The following is a 16,722-nucleotide window of genomic DNA, read 5'->3' on the forward strand; positions in this document are numbered from 1 at the left end:
TGGGTCTCCCAAGCAGGTGCAGGGGCCCAAGGACTTGGGCTATCTTCTACTGCTTTCCCAGGCCATAGCAGAGAGCTGGCTTGGAAGTGGAGCAGCCGGGTCTGGAACTGACACTCATAATGGGATGCCAGCACTACAGGCAGTAGCTTAACCCATTACACCACAGTGCCAGCCCCATAAATAAAATATTAACATGGGACTAGACATCTTAACAAGACATAAAAGTTCACCATGAACCTACTGTGTTTGAGCAGTCAGTGTTATACTGTGGCTACTTCATTTTGTATTAATCTATCTTATTAGCAAGCTACAGCTCTAGGTTTCCAGTTCTACCAAATATGGATATGAAATTTCATTTTTAGTAAGACAATGTTGCAAATTCAAGCCAATCAACATCTTTTCAATGAATACTTCAAGCATAATGAGAATCTTTGAGAAAATTGCAGACCCCACAAATTTGTACCTGTCCATGACATTAAGTAAATTGGACTCCTCAGAGTGGCTTCTTAATAACATGTCATTTTAATTATAACCTGATACATGGAAAGCTAACAAGTATTTCTAAAGCATCATTACAACATTGTACTTCTGATAATTTAAGTAAACCAAACTATGATAAATTAATGATATATGCCTAAAGATTATCATGGTTTATGTTATCAGTGGCCACTGGACTTAGGACTAGTCTAAGATCTTGATCTAAATTTTGACCTAGACCTAGACTGTGATCTTGACTGAGCTTTGGATTTAGGTAGTCCTTTTCTCCCTGATTCCTTTTCATTACTTGAGCCAGACTTATAATGTGTTTTGGAACCTGTTTTAGAGGTACCTCTAATTTTTTTGTGAGTTGCAGACCTAGAATGTGATTTAGTCTCCAATTATTTATTGGGCTGGGATATCACAATCTTTGGTGTTTGAATCTAACAATGTTAGAACGGCTTCTGCTACCATGAAGTCTTCTAATTAGTCTGCTCTTTCTAGGGCTATAAGACTTAGACATGTAATTAAAAGACTGACTTCTTGCTCTCCCTTCATAACACTAGATTCTAGAACATCTATATTTGTCAAATCATGATGACATGAAGAACTCTACACATTCCTCCCTCCCTTGGCTTTCTTCTGATTTGGTGTCTTCTGATTGCCCTGTGCAAATTGTATTTTTGATGCCCACAAATCTATTTTCTGTCCAAGTTATGTAAAGCATTTTTGGAATCATGAGCATCCTCAAATTGAATGTAAGCAAATCCTCTTGGATGGAGAATGTAGAAATCAAGTGGAACATACACATGAACTTTAGGATCATAACAACAAAATTTTCACCATAAGTCTTCAGACCTGGTGTTGCCCACTACGTTCCTGACAGAGATGTGTTTGCAGGGCACAGGTAGTGGCGTGAATCTTGCTCAGGGTACTAATAGGCTCAGCAAACCACTTGCAGCCAAGTCTGACACAGACACACAACTTCTTTTTTTAAGATTTATTCATTTATTTGAGCCGGTGCCATGGCTCACTTGGCTAATCCTCCACCTGTGGTGCTGGCACCCCGGGTTCTAGTCTCAGATGGGATGCCAGATTCTGTCCCGATTGCTCCTCTTCCAGTCCAGCTCTCTGCTTTTGCCTGGGAAGGCAGTAGAGGGTGGCCCAAGTGCTTGGGTCCTGCACCCACATGGGAGACCAGGAGGAAGCATCTGGCTCCCGGCTTTGGATCAGTGCAGCACACAGGCCGTAGTGGCTATTTGCAGGGTGAACCAATGGAAGGAAGACCTTTCTCTCTGTCTCTCTTTGTCTCACTGTCTAACTCTGCCTGTAAAAAAAGTGATAATCAGGTGGATATACCTTCTTCAAAAAAAAAGGGAATTATTTATTTATTTGAAACTCAAAGTTACAGAGAGGGAGAAATGGGGAGACAGAGTGAGAGCAAAGGAGAGGGAGAGGGAGAGAGAGAGGGAGAGAAAAAGCAAGAGATAGATAGAGGGAGATGGAGGGTGGGAGGGAGGGAGAGAGAGAGAGAGATCTTTCATCCACTGGTTCACTCTCCAGATTTCTTCAAAGGCCAGTGCTGGGCCATGCCAAAACCAAAGCCAGGAGCTTCATCCAAGTGAAGCAGCCAGAACAAGAGGTAATGTCCATGTGGGGTGCTGCCAATAACAGTGGGTGACTTTACCCACTATGCCACAATATTGGCCCTGAGTCTGCTCTATTTCTGATCCAGCTCCCTGCTAATGCACCTGGAATAGAAGCAGAAGGTTGTCAAAGTACTTGGGCCCCACCACCCATGCAAATGATCTAGATGACACTCATGTCTCCTGACTTCTGCTGGGCCTAGTTCTGGTCATTATAGCCATTTGGAGTGTGAATCAGCATATGGAAGACTTCTCCTCTATGTCTTTTCCTCTCACTCTGTACTCTTTCAAATAAACAAAAATAAATCTTAAAAAAGTGAAAGGGGCTTATTTAGCCTACACATACATGTTAAGGATTTTTTGAGTAGGAAACAATAGGTTTTAAAATATTGGCAAACACAGACTATGATTCATGTGACACAATGAATTACTTTTGCCCTACCCTGATATAAACACACATACTGGCTCCTGGTTTTGGCCTGGCCAAGTCCCAGCTGTTACAGCCATTTGGTGAGTGAACCAGTGGGTGAGACAAATATCTCCCTCTCATTCTGCCACTGTGTCTTTCAAATAAACTTTTTAAAAAAGATTTGAACTCAGGGACTTTGAGATATTAATCAAAATGCTGAATCAGATACTCCTCTCAATATGTCTTCTGTGGGCCATCTCCCCATGTGTGACTTTTTTAACTCTCTAAGATGACTTACAAATTTATGTCTGTAGCCTCTGAATTAGAAACAATCTAGTGGACATTTCCACTTGGATGGAATTTAGCATGCTTATATCATATACTGGAAAGATCAGACTGCTGTTTCTCATAATGCTTGGTAGGAAAGGTTGGAAATTGAAAGCATGGGACACTTAAATTCAGATACTCTATACCTAAGGTTGATGCCTTTCTTCAGTGACTCAGGTTTAATTCACCAGCACCTACTACAGACCCTGGTACCTGACCTGAAAGAATTTTCATTGATTCAGCTTTATTTGCATGTCATTTTTGGAAGGTGATTACCTTTATCCCACAAGTTCAAAGTACTATAATTTATATTCATGATGAGAATATTTTCTAAGAGTGAGCAGGGATTCTACTCAGAGACTAATCATCTCTGAAAGCCTGAACCTATGTAAATTCCCTTAGAGTCTTGCTTTAATCCATTGGAATTAATAATCACAAAGAACTCAAGGTAGCACATTAAATTTAAAGCAGTTCAATTCAAGCAAGTAAAGGAAACTTGGACTGAAAAGAGAAATCTTTACACCAACAGATTGGGTTTTAAGATTGAAATTGACAACAGTCTCTATAGGACGTGCATTGCCATTTTCAGTTCTTTAGAATGATAATTTTCTTTTAAGGTTTCCATTAAATAAAATATATAAAAGTAACATATGCTTATTGGAACTATGACAATACTACAAACCCCTAGAGGTGACTGCTATTAATAACCCACAGTGCATTTCTTATGCTGCTACAGGCTCAAAAACTGGATACCAATAGGTTTCATACATGAATAGTGTTGAATTATCTATTTTCTTTTTTTTGATTTTATATCATGTTTATTCAGAAATGTACAGTGTTTGAAATGCTATTTTTTATCTTTTATTTAATAAATATAAATTTCCAAAGTGCAACTTATGGATTACAATGGCTTCCCCCCCACCCATAACTTCCCTCCCACCCACAACCCTCCCCTTTCCCGCTCTCTCTCCCCTTCCTTTCACATCAAGATTCATTTTCAATTCTCTTTATATACAGAAAATCAGTTTATTATATATGAAGATTTCAACAGTTTGCCCTCACATAGCTACTCAAAGTGAGTAAGTACTTTTGGAGTACTAGTTATAGCATTAAATAAGTGTACAGCACATTAATAACAGAGATCCTGCATGATATTTTTTTTTAAAAAAATTGATTAATTTTCTATGTAATTTCCAATTTAACACCAAGGGCTTTTTTTTTCATTTTCAATTATCTTTATATACAGGAGATCGATTCAGTATATACTAAGTAAAGATTTCATCAGCTTGCACCCACACAGAAACACAAAATGTAAAAATACTGTTTCAGTACTAGCTATATCATTAATTCACATTGGACAACCCATTAAGGACAGATCCCACATGAGACGTAGGTACACAGTGACTCTTGATGTTGATTTAACAATTTAACACTCTTGTTTATGGCATCAGTAATCTCCCTAGGCTCTAGTCATGAGTTGCCGAGGCTATGGAAGCCTTTAGGGTTTGCCAACTTCGATCTTATTCCAACAGGGTCATAGTCAAAGTGGAAGTTCTCTCCTCCCTTCAGAGAAAGGTACCTCCTACCTTGATGGCCCCATTCTTTCCACTGGGATCACACTCGCTGAGATCCTCATTTAGGTCTTCTTCTTCTTCTTTTTTTTTTCCCAGAGTGTCTTGGCTTTCCATGCTTAAAATACTCTCATAGGCTCTTCAGCCTGATCCGAATGCCTTAAGGGCTGATTCTGAGGCCAGAGTGCTATTTAGGACATCTGCCATTCTATGAGTCTGCTGTGTCTCCCCCTTCCCATGTTGGATCCTTCTCACCCTTTTTGGTTTTATCAGTTAGGATTAGCAGACATTAGTCTTGTTTGTGTGATCCCTTTGACTCTTAGAACTGTCAGTGTGATCAATTGTAAACTGAAATTGATCACCTGGACTAGTGAGATGGCATTGGTACATGCCACCTTGATGTGATTGTATTGGAATCCCCTGGCACCTTTCTAACTCCATCATTTGGGGCCAGTCCGATTGAGCATGTCCCCAATTGTACATCTCCTCCCTCTCTTTTTCTCATTCTTATATTTAACCGGGATCACTTTTCAGTTAAAATTTAAACACCTAAGAATAATTGTGTGTTAATTACAGAGTTCAACAACTAGTACTAGAACAAAAAATATACTAAAATTGATAAAGTATTACATTGTACATCAACAGTCAGCACAAGAGCTGATCAAGTCACTGTTTCTCATAGTGTCCATTTCACTTCCACGGGTTTCCCCTTTGGTGCTCAGTTAGTTGTCACTGATCAGGGAAAACAAATGATATTTGTCTTTTTGGGACTGGCTTAATTCACTCAGCATGATGTTTTCCAGATTCCTCCATCTTGTTGCAAATGACCGGGTTTCATTGTTTTTGACTGCTGTATAGTATTCTATAGAGTACATGTCCCATAATTTCTTTATACAGTCTACTGTTGATGGGCATTTGGGTTGGTTCCAGGTCTTAGCTATTGTGAATTGAGGTGAAATAAACATTAATGTGCAGATGGCTTTTTTATTAGCCAAATTAAGTTCCTTTGGGTAAATTCCAAGGAGTGGAATGGCTGGGTTGAATGGTAGGGTTATGTTCAGGTTTCTGAGGAATCTCCAGACTGACTTCCATGGTGGCTTAACCAGTTTGCATTCCCACCAACAGTGGGTTAGTGTCCCTTTTTTCCCCACATCCTCTCCAGCATCTATTGTTGGTAGATTTCTGAATGTGAGCCATTCTCACCGAGGTGAGGTGAAACCTCATAGTGGTTTTGATTTGCATTTCTCTGATTGCTAGTGATCTTGAACATTTTTTCATGTGTCTGTTGGCCATTTGGATTTCCTCTTTGGAAAGATGTCTGTTGAGGTCTTTGGCCCATCACTTAAGTGGGTTGTTTGTTTTGATGTTGCGGAGTTTCTTGATTTCTTTGTAGATTCTGGTTATCAACCCTTTCTCTGTAATATAGTTTTCAAATATTTTTCCCATTCTGTCGGTTTCCTATTCACTTTCCTGTTTCTTTTGCAGTACAGAAACTTCTCAATTTGATGCAATCCCAATAGTTAATTTTAGTTTTGACTGCCTGTGCTCCTGGGTTATTTTCCAAGAAGTCTTTGCCTATTCCTATATCTTGCAGGGTTTCTCCAATGCTCTCTAATAATTTGATGGTTTTGGGTCATAGATTTAAGTCTTTAATCCATGTTCAGTGAATTTTTGTGTCAGGTGAAAGGTAGGGATCTTACTTCATGATTCTGCACGTGGAAATCCAATTTTCCCAGCACCATTTATTGAATAGACTGTCTTTACTCCAGGGATTGGTTTTGGATCCTTGATCAAATATGAGTTGGCTGTAGATGTTTGGGTTGATTTCTGGTGTTTCTATTCTGTTCCATTCATCTATCCATCTGTTTCTGTACCAGTGCCATGCTGTTTTGATAACTACTGCCCTGTAGTATGTCCTGAAATCTGGTATTGTGATGCCTCCAGCTTTGTTTTTGTTGTACAAGATTGCTTTATCTATTTGAGGTCTCCTGTGTCTCCATATGAATTTCAGATCATTTTTTCCAGATCTCAGAAGAATGCCTTTGGTATTTTGATTGGTATTGTATTAAATCTGTAAATTGCTTTTGGGAGAATGGACATTTTGATGATGTTGATTCTTCCAATCCATGAGCATGGAAGATTTTTCCATTTTTTGGTATCCTATTCTATTTCTTCCTTTAAGGTTTTGTAATTTTCATCGTAGAGATCTTTAATGTCCTTGGTTAAGTTTATTCCAAGGTATTTGATTGTTTTTGTAGCTATTGAGAATGGGATTGAACTTAGAAGTTCTTCCTCAGCCACGGCATTGTCTGTGTATACAAAGGCTGTTGATTTTTGTGCATTGATTTTATATCCTGCTACTTTGCCAAACTCTTCTATGAGTTCCAATAGTCTCTTAGTAGAGTTCTTTGGGTCCCCTAAATAAAGAATCATCATCTGCAAAGAGGGATAGTTTGAGTTCTTCCTTCCAAATTTGTATCCCTTTAATTTCTTTTTCTGGCCTAATAGCTCTGGCTAAGACTCCCAGAACGATATTGAAGAGCAGTGGTGAGAGTGGGCATCCCTGTCTGGTACCAGATCTCAGTGGAAATGCTTCCAACTTTTCCCCATTCAATAGGATACTGGCCATGGGTTTTTCATGAATTGCTTTGATTGTATTGAGGAATGTTCCTTCTATACCCAGTTTGTTTAGGGTTTTCATCATGAAAGGGTGTTGTATTTTATCAAATGCTTTCTCTGTGTCTATTGAGAGAATCATATAGTTTTTCTTCTGCAGTCTGTTGATGTGGTGTATCACGTTGATTGTTTTGTGAACATTGAACCATCCCTGCATACCAGGGATAAATCCCACTTGGTCTGGGTGGATGATTTTTCTAATGTGATGTTGCATTCTATTGGCCAGAATTTTATTTAGGATTTTTGCATCTATGTTCATCAGGGATATTGGTCTGTAGTTCTGTTTCAATGCTGCATCTTTTTCTGGCTTAGGAATTAAGGTGATGCTGGCTTCATAGAAAGAATTTGGGAGGATTCCCTCTTTTTTGATTGTTCTGAATAGTTTTAGGAGAATTGGAGTTAATTATTCTTTAAATGTCTGGTAGAATTCAGCAGTGAATCCATCTGGTCCTGGGCTTTTCTTTGTTGGGAGGGCCTTTATTACTGTTTCAATTTCTGTGTCAGTTATGGGTCTGTTTAGGTTTTCTATGTCTTCCTGGTTTAATTTAGGTAGGTTGTATGTGTCCAGGAATCTATCCATTTCTGATAGATTTCCCTGTTTGCTGCCATATAAGTCCTTGTAGTAATTTCTGATGATTCTTTTTATTTCTGTGGTGTCTGTTGTTACGTTTCCTTTTTCATCTCTGATTGTATTGATTTGGGTCTTTTCTCTTCTTTTTTTAGTTAGTTGGGCCAATAGGGTGTCAATTTTGTTTATTTTTTCAAAAAACCAGCTCCTCGTTTGGCTGATTTTTTGTAATGTTTTTTAGGATTCAATCCTGTTGATTTCTTCTCTGATTTTAATTATTTCTCTTCTCCTACTAGCTTTGGGTTTGGTTTGCTGCAGATTTTCTAGATCCTTGAGATGACTTGAAAGCCCATCTATTTGGTGCCTTTCCAATTTCTTGATGTAAGCACCTATTGATATAAACTTTCCTCTTAACACTGATTTTGCTGTATCCCATAGGTTTTGGAATGATGTGCTGTTATCCTCATTTACTTCCAGAAAATTTTTGATTTCTCTTTTGATTTCTTCTATGACCCATTGTTCATTCAGGAGCATGTTGTTCAATCTCCATGTGTTTGCACGTGCTCTAGGGATTCCCGAGTTGCTAATTTCCAACTTCATTCCTGTATGGTCTGCGAAGCTGCATGGTATGATTTTAATTCTTTTGAATTTGCTGAGACTTGCTTTATGGCTAGTATGTGGTCAGTCCTACAGAAGGTTCCATGTACTGCTGAGAAGAATGTAAAATCTTTAGATGTAGGATGAAATGTTCTGTAGATATCTGTTAGGTCCATTTGAGCTATAGTGTCGTTTAAATCTACTGTCTCCTTGTTGACCTTCTGTCCTGTTGATCTGTCTATCTCTGAGAGTGGAGTATTGAAGTCCCCCAGTACTATTTTATTGGGGTCTAAGTCTCCCTTTAAGTTCCTTAACAAGTCTTTTAAATAAACCGGTGCCCTGTAATTAGGCACATATACATTGATAATCGTTGTATCTTCCTGTGGAATGTATCCCTTAATCATTATATAGTGCCCCTCTTTGTCTCTCCTAATAGTTTTTGTGGTAAAATTTATGTTATCTGATATTAAGATGGCTACGCCAGCTCTTTTTTCATTTCTGTTGGCATGGTATATCTTTTTCCAACCTTTCACTTTCAGTCTGTGTGCATCTTTGTTAGAAAGATGTGTTTCTTGTAAGCAGTGAATAGATGGGTTTTGTTCCTTAACCCAATGAGCCACTCGGTGTCTTTTAACTGGATTGTTCAGGCCTTTAACGTTTAATGTGACTATCGATAAGTAGCAATTTTGCCCTACCATTTTTGGGTTTCCTGTGATCTTTTGCTGTGAGGTTTCCTTCCTTTACCTTCTTTCATATTGATGACCGTGTTTCTGTGTTTCTACGTGTATCACATCTTTAAGCATCTTTTGCAGGGCTGGACAAGTGGCGATGAATTCTTTCAATTTCTGTTAGCTGTGAAAGGTCTTTATTTCACCTTCATTCACAAATGAGAGCTTTGCAGGATATAATATTCTGGGCTGGCAGTTTTTCTCTCTTAGTACCTGGGCTATATCTTGCCATTCCCTCCTCCCTTGTAGGGTTTCTGATGAGAAGTCAGCTGTGAGTCTAATTGGGGATCATCTGAGGGTGGTCTGATGTTTCTCTCTTGTACATTTTAAGATCTTTTCTTTATGTTTCACTGTGGTGAGTTTAATTACAATGTGTCGTGGTGAAGATCTCTTTTGATCATGTTTATTAGGGGTTCTATGAGCTCCCTGTACTAAGATGTCTCTGTCCTTCTCCAAACCTGGGAAATTTTCTGCTAGTATCTCACTAAAAAGGCCTTCTAATTCTTTCTCCCTTTCCATGCCTTCAGGAACTCCTAGGACCCGAATGTTGGGTTTTTTTTTAATACTATATTGTAGATTCCCGACAATATTTTTTAGATTTCTAATTTCCTCTTCTTTTCTTTGATTTGCCTGTTTCCTCTCCTGTTCTCTGTCTTCTAAGTCCGATATTCTCTCTTCTGCTTCACCCATTCTGTTTTTAAGGCTCTCTAATGTGTTTGTCATTTGATCTATTGAATTCTTCATTTCATTATGGTTTCTCGTCACTATCACAGTTTCTTGTTCTACTAGTTGTTTCATTTCATTTTGATTCCTCCTTAATATTTCATTTTCACGAGAAAGATTTTCTATCTTGTCCATTAAGGATTTCTGTAATTCAAGAATTTGTTTTTGAGAGCTTCTTAATGATCTTACCAATTTTTTGAGATCCGCTTCTTGCATTTCTTCTATCTCATCATCTTCATAATCTTGAATTGGGGTGTCTTTTTCATTTGGGGGCATCATAGTGTCTTCCTTGCTCTTGTTACCTTGGTTTTTATGTTTGTTTGGCATCTTGGAGGTGTGGCCAAAGAGGTCTGTTTGGTTCTTCAGGGTTAAGGGTGTGCCCAAGGTGACTCACACAGATTGTTATCTGGCTTGCTCTCTTGCTCTCTCTCTCTCTCACTTTTTTTTAGACTCAGTTGGGAAGAAATTCCACACAGCTCACCGTGTTGCCTAGGTTATGGAGTTTGTTTTACATATGTAAAATGGTGCCTGCTCTTTGTCTTGCTCATCTTTGTAAGCTGAGTGGAGAGAGAGGCTAGTGACCCTGTCGGTTTCCCTTATTTATTCACTTTTTTTTCTCTCCTCCAGTCAGCCTGGTGCAGTTTCCCCCCGTGGGGTCTCAGACCACGCTCTAACCTTCCCATCCAATGTCTCAGGTTACCTTTCCTTCCAGCGCTGGGGCTCAAATTCTGTGGCTGGGCTTCTGTCGCTGGGCTCGCTGGGTTCCCCGCTCTTGTGGCTCCGATCTCGCGGCTCCGATCTCGTGGCTTTGCTCCCGCGGTACGGCTTGGCGGGGCAGTGGGACACCTTGCTCTCCCTGTAGGTCTTCTGTGTCACATCTACTAGATCCAGAAGAGTTTCCTCTGCAGTTTTTTTTCTGAGTCTCTTCCTGATGGTACAGTAACTCCACTTTTGTTAAACTATCTTTTCCCGGACTGTTGGTGCACGCCCTCACTCTTCCGCCATCTTGGCTCTGCCCTGAATTATCTATTTTCTTATTTATTTTATGTCTTCAGTAATAGAACTATAACAGCTTGAACTATATGTTTGCTTATTTATTTATGTCTTCAGTAATGGAACTATGCAATGTATATTACTCTGCAACTTGCGTTTCTCACTTAATGCTATAATACGGACAGCTCCTCAGTCAGTTAACATAGCCTTCCATTTTGTAAATAACTTATAATATGGGCTGCTCCTCAGGAAGTTCATTTAAATGCTCACTATAAAAAAAGTATGTGTGGATTTAAAAAATCTGCATCAAAATAAACTCATAGTAATTTGTAACAATCTGTTTGCCCAAGATCTAGTTTGGGGCACTAAGAAGGTAAAGACATCAATTTGAAAAAGCCCTTATCAGAGCAATATAAATTCTGCAGGAAAAGAAGAATGAACACTATCTTGATGGTGCAGCATGGATGGGAAAATTGTAACCCCATGGATGCTTTGTGGCAATTTTATGCGGACAAGGCCTCAAGGAAATCAGCAATTTATGAGTGGTAAATTTATTTAAGAAGGGATGAGGTGATGTTAAAGATAATTTCCACAGTGGCAGACCATCCACATCAATCTGCAAGGATAACATTAGGCTTGTTCATACCCTAATTGAAGAGGACTGATGAATAGCAACAGAAACAATAGCCAACAGTACAGACATCTCCACTGTTCAGCTCACATAATTCTGACTAGAAAAACTAAAGACTAACATTTTTGCTCAGTGGGTGTGCAAAAACTGTTGTTCCCAGAACAGCTATAGAAATATTCAGTTTTCAATAGAAAGATTTTTAACTAAAAGCACTTCTTGCAAACACTGCAATAATATGAGGAGTTACACTAGGTAACTCATTAGGTCATATCCCTATCAGAGTGAGAAAGAGACAAAAGCCCTTGAAGAGTGGACAAAGTGCGTGCTTCTCCCTGGAAGCTGTCTTAACCACACTTAGTTTTATGCCAAGAGAAGACTATACAGCATTGTAAGCCTTGCTCCTGATTGGTTGGTTATTCTAGTCTTCTAATTGTTACCCTCCCCCTCTGGTTGCTATTCTACCCTTCCGATTGCTTTTTATCCCTGCTTTGTGATTGGCTGTTAGTCTACTCCTCCCTGATTTGCTAAATCTAGGAATGGTTTTCAGAAAGGAACCAGAGAGAGCAACTATATGTATAAAATGGCTAGCCCTCACAGGCTTAACTGGGAGATGCTCTCTTGGAACCACACTCCTCACTGCTGCAACAAGGGGTTTCTCACTTGCAATAAATTTTGCTTTGCTCACTGTCCCTGTCTGCATGGAAATTCTTCTTTAATGTGAGATAAGAACTGAGATGGCTTTCATCATCCTGCAACAATGCGAGATGAAACATGAATTTACCAGTATGATTCCTAAGTCAAAGCACATCAAGACAATGGCTACCAAGAGATGGAAGTGGTCCAGTCAAAGCAGAAACAGAGAATGATCACATCTGAAAGCTCCAGCAGAAAAACCCCTGAAAAAGCTTCACCAAGGAGTATTTCTGCACTACAACAATGCATTGGTCATTTAGCTCATCAAAAAGGGGTAAGTTTGTGAGAATTTCCATGGGATATAGCTAGGCATCTATACCATAATTCTGTTTGGGCTCCCTATGACTTCATGTTTTATAATCTTAAAACTTTTTTTAAAGACATGCAGTTTTCTTTAGTTACTAATGTAAAAATCCAGCAATACCATGTTTAAATTCCCAGAAACCTCAGTTCTTAGGGATGAATTAAATGGCAAAGTATCGTGATTCACAAAAGTGTCTTGATCTTCATTGAAATGTGAAGAAGTAAACTTTTTAAATTTAAATTTAATTTTTCAATTCCATTTTTAATGAACATTTTGTGTATATCTTTTTATATAATAAAGCATTTATTTTTGAAGAAGCATTTCTTTCCATCACTAAGATTTCTGAGTTACAGAGAGGACAAGTTTTTCCAATTACCTTAATAAATGAGCAGAAGAAGGGAAAAGGGAAGCCACATATTTCTGTCTGCCAGATACTATAGGAGGTACTTTCCATAAGTGGTATACTTTGATCTTGTTTGCTTATTTCTAGCCCATCCTCAATCCATTCTCTAAACACAGAGGAGCATGTCAGCCTTTGCTCAAAGTCTCCTCCTCCCCAGCCCCATTGTTCCCATGTTCTCCATGATACAGTACTAACTGATTAGTAATACAAGCTACTAACCTGGCCCACAGGCCTTCCAGTTTGCTCTGACTTCCCTCTTCTGTCTTCCCATGTCCCCACCCTTTCTCTTTGTATCCTAGCTCACCTGAACGACCTACAGTTTCCCCAATTTCCAGGCCCTCTCAATCCTCAGGGCCCTTGTACTGCCTCCTTCTGTTCTCATGGTCATTCTTCACCTCTTCTCCTGGCTGTCATTCCACTCACCAGTGAGTACTCACTGCTCTTTGGCTTTTTCAGAATGTCTTTTGCAGGGCGTTTGTGAATTAGTGAAGCAAGAGCATGCTGTAGTCATTTACAACCAATAACTCTTGGTAAATTAACAGAAGTTTGTCACTTAGCCAGTCAAATTTGGCTGCAGGTCTGGGTTATTCTCTTGGGCAGCTCCTCTAAAAGCTCTGCAGAAGCAATGGGTGGCAGGCCTATTAATGGCTGATCTGTACAGTGATCTGCCCTCAAGGAGACCCAACAGGCCAGTCCACTGCAGTGGCTTTCAATGTGGTAAGCCTGGGCTTCAGCAGAAGTCAGCTTGTGAAGAGCCCTGGCAGCTCTGCCAAGAGTTGGATCACTGGAAATGGACCTGCCCTGGAGTCGAAGGATGCCCAGGTCAGAGCCACAGATCTTCTTGGCTCTAAGCTGAAAAGCCCTTCACTCAGCCCAACTTCCAAAGTGACCACTGCAGCTGAGGGGATGGTCAAGTAGGGTCAGCAACATTGCAGGCAGAACTGTAAATTTCTTGTTAGAGATGCCCCCTGCCTTTACCTGGCCAGCTCTCCTCCCAGGCCAGCCAAGTAATGAAAGTCAACAGAGTGCCTTCCCCTAGGAGGTTCACACCTCCCTTAGGATATACCCCATGTGAAGAGATAGATAGGTCTGGGCCTCTGAATTTACAAGGCCTAAAGCCCACCAGATTATTATCAAGCCCCTTCTATCAGGTTCTATTTGCCTCTCAATCAGAAAACTTAATTGTAGCTTAGACAGCACCTTTCTTAGCTCCTCTAATAATGACTCTGTCCTTTGTTCTAGGCCCTGTCTAGTGCACTTGGGCCTCATTCCTTTGTAATCATAACCTCTACTCTACCACCAATGGCTCTACTCCCAACATGTGTGTACTGATGGTCCTCTTCCCCACTTAATGCTGTATAATTGTTCAAACCTGGTAAATGCCACTCTTAGGATCATTGGTTACTATCCTCACTCTGTCTTTTATGACCTTGTCTAAATATGATCAGAGTCGGCAAACTTGGAAGGCTTCCATAGCCTTGGCAACTCATGACGACAGCCTAGGATGGTTACTGGCGCCATAAACTAGAGTGTCAATTTGTTGGGTCAACAACAGGAGCCACTGTGCACTTGCTCCTCATGTGGGATCTCTGTCCTTAATGTGCTGTACATTGTGATTTAATGCTATAACTAGTACTCCAACAGTATGTTTCACTTTGTGTTTCTATGTGGGTGCAAACTGTTGAAACCTTTATACTAAATTGATATTCTGTATATAAAGAGAATTGAAAATGAATCTTGATGCAAATGGAAGGGGAGAGGGAGCGGGAGAGGGGAGGGTTGTGGGTGGGAGGGAAGTTATGGGGGGGGAAGCCATTGTAATCCATAAGCTGTACACTGGAAATTTATATTCATTAAATAAAAGTTAAAAAAAAAAGCTCTGCTGATGGAGTTCGTGGAGTCTCTTCCATCCTGTAATTGCACTATCCACAGCATTTGACTTCCTTGGCTATTGTGGCAGTAGAAGAGAATATAAATGGTGACATTCTGGCCATGAGATGTATTGGTTTCAAAGTGCCCCTGATCCCCCTACTCTCAAACTTCTACTAGCACTGCTACATGGCTCTGATTTCAGAGGCCTAAGGTCTGATGCAAGTACAAAGCCAGAAGGAAAGGAGAAGTGGACATAAAAGAGCCTGCAATCTCTGCCACAGGTGTGATGACAGCAACCACTTCTGTCCAGAGGGATTACTGTGCAGTATTAGAAGGATGGTGTAGATGGCTCTCACCCACTAGAGTGTGCATTTTGTGAGGGTGAAGGCTTTTATATTATTCATTTTTATGTCTCTGGAATCTGGCAGTGTCACCCACACAAATCTATTCATCCATATTTCTAAGTGATCCAAGTTTCTTTTTTCTTATTTGACAGATAGAGTTAGACAGTGTGAGAGAGAAAGAGACAGAAAGAAAGGTCTTCCTTCTGTTGGTTCATCCCCCAAATGGCCACTACAGCCAGAGCTATACTGATCTGAAGCCAGGAGCCAAGTGCCTCCCTCTGGTCTCCCATGTGGGTGCAGGGGCCCAAGCACTTGGGCCATCTTCCACTGCCTTCTCGGGCCACAGCAGAGAGCTGGACTGGAAGAGGAGCAACTGGGACTAGAACCTGGTGCCCATATGGGATGCTGGTGCCACAGCAGAGGATTAACCAAGTGAGCCATGGCACCGGCCCTGATCCAAGTTTCTAAAAGGTTTATTATTTATCAAAAGGCAGAGTTACAAAGAGAGAGAGAGAGAGATCTTTCATCCACTGATTCACTCCCCCATATGGCGGCAAATGCTAGGTCAAAGCCAGGTTCCTGAAATTTCACCCTGATCTCCAATGTGAGTAGCAGGGACTCAGTGCTTGAGCCATTTTCCACTGCCTTCTCAGGTGTATGTAGGAAGTTGGATCAGAAGCAGAGCACCTGGACTTGAACCAGCACTCTGATATGGGATGCCAGCATAGCAAGTGACAACTTAACCTGATCTGCCACAATGCTGGCCCCTAATCTATGTTTTATGTATGGGGAAACTAAAGGCTAGAGGGGTCAATTAATTCACATGGCTAGAAGGTAAGCAAAGCACGATTCAGATCCACATTTTTCAGATATCCTAATCCACAATTTTAGGAGGGGTTTTATAAGTTATGATTCTTAGATCTTGGGGCCAATACTGTAGCAAAGCTGGTAAACCTACAGTTTACCTGCCACCTACAGTGCCAGCAACCCTTTATGGCACTGGCTTGAGTCCTGGCTGCTCCATTTCCAATGCAGCTCTCTGCTATGGCTTGGGAAAGCAGTGGAAGGTGGCCCAAGTCCTTAGGCCCCTGTACCTGCATGGGAGACCCTGAAGAATCTCCTGGCTCTTGGCTTTGGATCAGCACAGCTCTGGCCATTGTGATCATATGGGGAGTGAACCAGTGGATGGAAGACTTCTCTCTTTCTGGTAAGGATGGGAGCTCTTTCTTTCTCTTTATTCCTCTCTGTGTGTCTCTGCTCTCAGATAAGTAAATAAAAAGTTAAAATAGATAAATACATAAAACCTCTACTTTCACACATATGCATGCTAATTTCATGCCCTATAATGTTCCAAATGCAAGAAACTTCAGATAAATGCTCTACCTTCCTCATACTCCCATAATTTGTGCTATCTTATCATGTTTTGTGTCAGACTTGCAGTAGCATTCCTTCTATAGTGCTGTTTTATGTTGTTAAAATGTTATTAAAAGGGGCTGGCATTGTGTCACAACAGGTTAAGCCACAGCCTGAAATGCCAGCAACCCATATGATACCAGTTTGAGTCCTGGCTGCTCTGCTACTGATCCAGCTCCCTGTTAATGTGCCCAGGAATGCAGTGGATGATGACCCAAATGCTAGGGCCTCTGCCACCTGTATGGAGTCCTTGGCTCCTTGGCTTCAGCAAGGACCAGCCCTGGCAGCTGTAGTCATTTTGGGAGTGAACCAGTAGCTAAAAGCATTTCTCCCTCTCCCTCTTCCTC

At 40.5% G+C, this 16,722-nt stretch overlaps 1 pseudogene; it reads right to left on the reverse strand.

Moving 5' to 3' along the window:
• Nucleotides 1–659: 659 nt before the first annotated feature.
• The window catches only part of LOC133754375 (serine/arginine-rich splicing factor 10-like), a 28,873-nt pseudogene continuing 12,810 nt past the window's right edge, over nucleotides 660–16,722 (reverse strand).

Source organism: Lepus europaeus, unplaced genomic scaffold (genome assembly GCF_033115175.1).
Source record: "Lepus europaeus isolate LE1 unplaced genomic scaffold, mLepTim1.pri SCAFFOLD_104, whole genome shotgun sequence".
Lineage (NCBI taxonomy): Eukaryota > Metazoa > Chordata > Mammalia > Lagomorpha > Leporidae > Lepus > Lepus europaeus.